Genomic DNA, 6,188 nt, shown 5'->3' with positions numbered 1-6,188 from the left:
TGAGCTTCCTCCCAGGGAACTCTCTCAGGGATGTTCTTATGAATAGTCATTTTTGCATTGTAAACACTGCCATGTTGCTTGACATATTATATTTACAAAGTACTATGGCTACTTGTAGTTTACTGAGTTTATGTACTATAATTTATTAAACATTTATTTCAAATTCATCACTATTACAAATGACTCTGTAACAACAATATTTATTTGAATTATTTCTTTAGAATCAATTAATTCCCTGGAGTGGGATGTCTGGATCAAAGGGGATGAACATTTTTATATTTTTGCTTTCAAGTGATAAATTTGCAAAAGTCGTTCTTAGAGTTGTAGAATTTTTAGGGTTTCAGGGCCTATTGGTGTTTTCCCTGAAGACTTACAATATATTTAAGCAAATTTTCTGCTAGACTCTGAGAGATTATTTTGTTTGTTATTTTGTTTTTTACCCATTCATTCATTCATTCATTCCTGCCCTAGTTCTGTGACTCTACCTTATGGATTCTTTCAAGCCCCCTGCGGCCAAAGTTAATCTCTAATTCAAAGGTGGGAGTCTTTGCAAAAAAGAAAAAGACCATCATTTAAGCATTGTGGAAAATCAATGTATGGGTTTATTTATGGGCATTCTACTCTGATCCATTAATTCATCCGTTTCTTCTTACACCAACACAATGCTGCTGTGATTACTGTAGCCTTTCAGTAAGTTTTGAAATTGGTAGTGTAAGTCATCAAATATCTTTTTTTGAAATTGTTTTGTCTATTACATCCTTTACATTTCCATTTCTATAATTGTTAAGATCATCTTGTCAATTTCTACGAAAATGTCTCCTGAGATTTTAACAGAGATTGCATTGAATCTATAGATCAATTAGGGGAGAACTGCCTTCTTAACAATAATGAACCTTCCAATCCCTGATGAGATCTATCTTCCTACTCACTTTAATGTTGTCTTCAATTTTTCTCAGCAGTGTTTTGTAGTTTTCAGTGTGCTGGACTTTTGCTTCTTTTGTTAAATTTATTCCTAAGTATTTCTTTTTGATACTATTGTGAATGGAATTGTTTTCTTAATTTTATTTTTGGATTATTCATTGTAAATGCTTAGTAATACAATTGATTTTGTATACTGAACTTGTATCCTGTGATCTTGCTAAACTTATTAGTTCTAGTAGGTTTTTTTTTGTTGTTGTTGAGATTCTGTAGGATATACTATGTCAGGATTACATCATTTGCAAATAAAGACAGTTTTATTGATTTCATGCCAATCTGGATACCTTTTATTTCTTGACCAAAGACATACAATAAATTGGGAAGCATTTCTTCAAGAAAATTTGCTAAACCTTGTTTAGAATGGTGGGAGTCTGGCATTTTGTTTCATATACCCCCAACCTGCATGGAGCAGTAGCTCTACAAGGGCAGGGCAGGTTGTGAGGAACTGTGGCCTCACTACCAGAGGGGACTGACTAGATTGAGAGCGGAATTTGAAAAAAGTCCAAGCTTAGGGCATTGTCAATAGCAATCTTGGTGGCATTCAGGGAGGGCCAACATCACAGCTAGCCTGAGGTTGTGATACTGGTTAAGACAAACAACAGGTAGACCAGCCCAAAATTTGACAGGAAGAGTTGGGGAACATGACAGCCACAATGGTCTTTGGTCCAGTACTGGTTTCTGGAGCTTTACAGGTTAAATCGAATATCTGGAGTCTACTATCATGTCTCTCTCCATTTATTCTCCAGGTACATGCCTGTAATTTATCCATCTAGCCTAGACCCGTCTTCATCAGCATGCCCTCTAGTGGTCACACGTCATCTTTCCAGGTTTGTGTTGAAATAGGATGCTCCAGCTAGATGAAAGCCGTCCAAAGAGGTCTGCAGAGCAGAATACAGCGGGACCATCACCTCCTTTAATCAGTGCATTATACTTCATTTAATGCAACCCACAGTTGAGTGCCAACCTACTGGCCACAATTGAGAAAAAATGTAGGCCCGATTTATAGTCAGTTTGTCAGAAGTTCAGGTGGCTCAGGATTTACCTCTAGCCTTTGAAGTAGGGAGCGGTCTTATGGGACTGAGCCTTTAATCTGTGGAGTCTGCATTAACTCCAGGTTGTCAGTGTCAAAACCGAATTGAATTGTTGAAAGTTGGTGTTTGGAAAATCAGAGAAGTGGTTCTTGGTGTCGGGAGGCATCCCAGTTAGGTGGTTTGAACCCAATGTGATCGTAGAGTCTATGCTATTAGTCTCCCTGTTTTGCTGCCTCCCACAACAAGGAGGACAGGTAAAAATCAATGAATAATAGGCTTTTAGAGTTTAAAAACCCACCACAAATGTTTTACTTAGTTTTCTTTATTTTGCAAATGAAGAAACAGAAGCCCGAAGAAATCTCCCATTTCTTGGTTCAGCACTTTTCCCATCCCATAACATCATAATTTTCTTACCCAAATGCAATTTGTTATCAAAGCAGTCAACCAATATGTCCTTCAAGGCTTGCCGTTCAGGAAATATAAAGCAAGAGGCTGTTTTCACTCCATTTCTATCACTTTGTAGTCTCTATCCAAACCTTTATGTCTGCTCACATTGCATTTTGGAGCAAATCTATTAAGTACATTTATGCATACATATTCCATAAATTACGCATGGGCATGACTATTTTTCCTTCTACAAACCACCCTTCTGATATTTTGACTACCTAATATAAACTGGGCAAACAGCCTCTCAGAATATAAACGAGAGTTTCATCTAATAGAGTAGCTTCCTATATAGAGAAGCCCCTGAGATGAGCCAAAGTGTATTTTATCCCACCTAATACAGGTCACGAAAAGATGTGATTCTGTTTATGTCTACTGTGAAGCTGTTGTCTGGACAAAATTGCCTTTGAATGTTAATTCTTTTCTATAAATGTAGTTCTGAGATGTGAGTTTTGGAAAGAGCCTGCGGGTAATTAGCTTAGTGCTTCTAGGCATTATGATATGGGACTTTTATTTGAAGTGACTTTATAGATGTGGTTCTGGGAAAACTGACGTAAGGTTCTTGCTCCATGTGCCATTAATCAGCTGTGCGACCTGGGGCAGGACTTTCTGGGGTTCACTTTTCTTGTCTAAAAACTGAGGTGCTTCTAGAGCTGGAGGGGACCCGGGAAAGTATCTAGTCCAAATCCTTCACTTTGTAGATGAGAAAGTCCCTTGGGTCTGTTGCCCATAGCGGGGTACTGCCCCTGGTGGAAGCTAGGGCATTTATCACTCCACTCCTTTGGTTGAGGGATGCCCCCAGGGACTGACTCCACCCCCACCCCCATCAGGTAAGAGGCTTAGGAGGCTGTGAGATAGCCCCAGGGGCAAAACAGCTGCGTGATGATGGTGCCCTTAGGGTTTTTGAACCATCATTATAACCCAACAGGACTTTTGAACCATCATTAGAGTCTGGCAGGCAGAGGGGGGCAGTGATACAGGCCCAGCAAAGCCAGAGAAGTTATGAGGACTTACGATTTGACCCGCACATGGCTAAAACCATATGCTTTTTCTTTTTGCATTTTTTGGTTTGTGTTTTTTTCTCCAATTAGACACTGAGTTGCTTAAAGCAAGAACCAAGTTTTAGATCACTCAGATAATTCCAAGCTTTCAGCATAAGGCTTTGCCCAGAGCAAGTCCTCAGAAACTATTCACTTGTCATGGAAGGGCGGGGGGGAGGGGAGAACGAATCAGTGGCCAAAGAGAAAAGGTGACCAGAGAGCCTATTTTTCTTTTTAATTAACCAAATAAAATAGGGCCAAGCAAGCCCGAAATGGGATAAAGCAAAGGCTGAGAGACATAGGCCCCAGAGGACTCTTGAAATGGTCAGTAGCAGACTGAAGCTGACAGTCAGGAGTCAGAGAACCCTGACGTTGATGAGGCCATACAGGACCTGAAGCAGGCAGGCAGTTGGGCCAGGAGGCGGGCCATCGGCAGTAGCAAGAAGCGGGCATTTCTACAGCTCCTAGCTCCACACAGAAAGTGTCTTTTAGCTTCTAGCAGCTACTGACATTGGCATAGAGCAGGTAAAGGGCTCCTGAAGGGGGTGTTACATGTTTGCACTCTCTCTCCTTACTGGGAGAGCTAGAATTTTCAAAGACATCTTGATTACACACCCAAGGCTGGTGACCGCAGCACACATCTGTTTTTGCTGTGATCCTAGATGCAATTCTAGGGCTTTTAGATAAGTGGCTACTTAGGTCGGGAGCAGGTTAGCCAGGTTGATGTGGATAGCGTAGGGGTTAAAGTGTAAGATATTTTGCCCCTTCACTCCTTCTGGTCGCTGAGTTTTGATGGCAGGTTTCCCTTTGCCTCTCTGCAGGAGTTTGAGGGACTTGGGGCTGATCGAGAAAAAACATTATGACCACGAGGTGGCAGTAGCACACACAAGCTTCAATTGGGAAATGTTTGCGGAGGTTTCAAGAGAGGTTAGTCCCTCAAAGCGTGAGACTGTCCAGAGGCTGATTTATGGAGATGAAAGGTCATCATTTGGAAGGGAAGGAGGACAGGGAACTCTTGGTGGAGAGGGAGGTCAGGAAGGGGTCTTACATGTCTGGGTGATGTTGCTCGATAGCACAGTAGGAAGTCTCCTGGTCAGAAAACTCCAGAAGCCCTGACACCCTGGGACCTTATTACCTCAAGGCCCTCTCTTACAGATAGGTAATAGCTGTTGCATGAGGCACTACTTCAAATTATCTCATTAAGTTTTACTATGGAACTATTAATGTTTTTGATGGTTGGGCACTGCCCTAGCTCTGGTTGAGAGTGTTACATAATGAATGGCTTAGGCATCTGCTACCTTTTTAAAATCCAAAAAATTCAGAATTCCGAAACATATCTGGTCCCAAGGGTTTTGGATAAAGGATCGTGGGCATGTGGTACTTAGGGATTAATACCAAACCTACAGCTGCCAACTTGAGGAAGACCATGGGAAACACTAATTATCCAGTGTGTAAATAAACCACAACTGCTATTTGAACAGAATGTGAAATAACTTAATCCTAAACTGGGAAGATGCGTGACTGGAATTAAAATATGTTTATTGATATGCATGCTGTAGATGTCAGTGTTGTTTTTGAGCAGCCTATTTCATCAGCCTAGAAAACGTAATGTAGATTTTAAAGATATAATGAAAAAGTACAATATTATTTTGGAAAATAGCAGCAGTGCAGTTTAAAGTCCAACTGGCCCTTTGTAAATTGTACTTAACAGCTGGAGAAATCAATTAAAAATGCAATTATGAGAATGCTTACAATTATTCACTATGATGATCAGCATTAATACTATAGATGACATGAATAAAAATAATTTGCTAAATTTACTAAGTATAGTCTGTTTTCAACAGAGCATCTCAAAGTCCTTAGTAATCTCTTGGCTATGCCAAGGCCTCTGCGAGGCCCTATGGAGCATAAAAATAAGACTGAGGAGTTTACAGTCTTCTTGAAGATCAAGACCTAGACTCAAGAAGTAACTGAAAACAGTACCAGGCAGCATGTGATCAAGTGCTGTGTTAAGGATGATCAAGTGTGTAGAACAGAAACTGTTGAGCCTTCTTTTAAAGGCTCCAGAATTTCTATATAGCTTGGGCTGAAGGAAGGCACCTGGTTGAAAGAGCATATCTTGAAGCCGCGTTTGAATAGCAGTTTTTGTTTAGATTTTATGTTTATTTGGAGTAGCTTGGCAGAGGAACTTTTGGTGACTTGGGGGAGGGGGCGGTAGTGTCCAAGTCAAAGGTTGGAGCCATACCAAAGTGTGACTTTTGGAAAAGGGCGAAGTTTATGATAGATAGGTGAGGCTACCAAGGAGGCTTCCAGGCAAAGGTGGCACTTGAGCTGGACTTACGGGTCGTGTAAACTGTAGACGGGCCTAGACAAGGAAGAGGATAATTGGAGGTGAGTCAGCTGGGAGCTGGTCCATCATGAGAACTGGACTTGACTCAATTGGAGAATCTATCTTGGGAGCTGGAAGTCAGAACATTGCAGGGCAGACCCCAAAGTCTCATTTTCTAAACGAGAAAAAGGAACATTTCCTAAACCCCACCAGTTTTTTGTATTTTCCTTCTCTCTTTTCTTTTCTTTTTTCTTTTAAACCTACAGCACCTGGTGTTCCTAGGTAGAATCCCATCCAAGTACTAACCAGGCCCGACCCTGCTTAGCTTCCGAGATCAGGTGTGTTCAGGGTGGCATGGCCATTAAC

The 6,188-nt window shown here is 41.1% G+C and overlaps 1 pseudogene; it reads right to left on the bottom strand.

Annotated features, from left to right (window-relative positions):
• Positions 1-6,079: 6,079 nt before the first annotated feature.
• On the bottom strand, positions 6,080-6,188 carry LOC118610567 (annotated as a pseudogene).

Source organism: Rousettus aegyptiacus, unplaced genomic scaffold (assembly GCF_014176215.1).
Source record: "Rousettus aegyptiacus isolate mRouAeg1 unplaced genomic scaffold, mRouAeg1.p scaffold_m13_p_12, whole genome shotgun sequence".
Lineage (NCBI taxonomy): Eukaryota > Metazoa > Chordata > Mammalia > Chiroptera > Pteropodidae > Rousettus > Rousettus aegyptiacus.
Note: the sequence above shows the minus strand (reverse complement) of the source record. Positions and strands in the feature narration are given on the sequence as shown.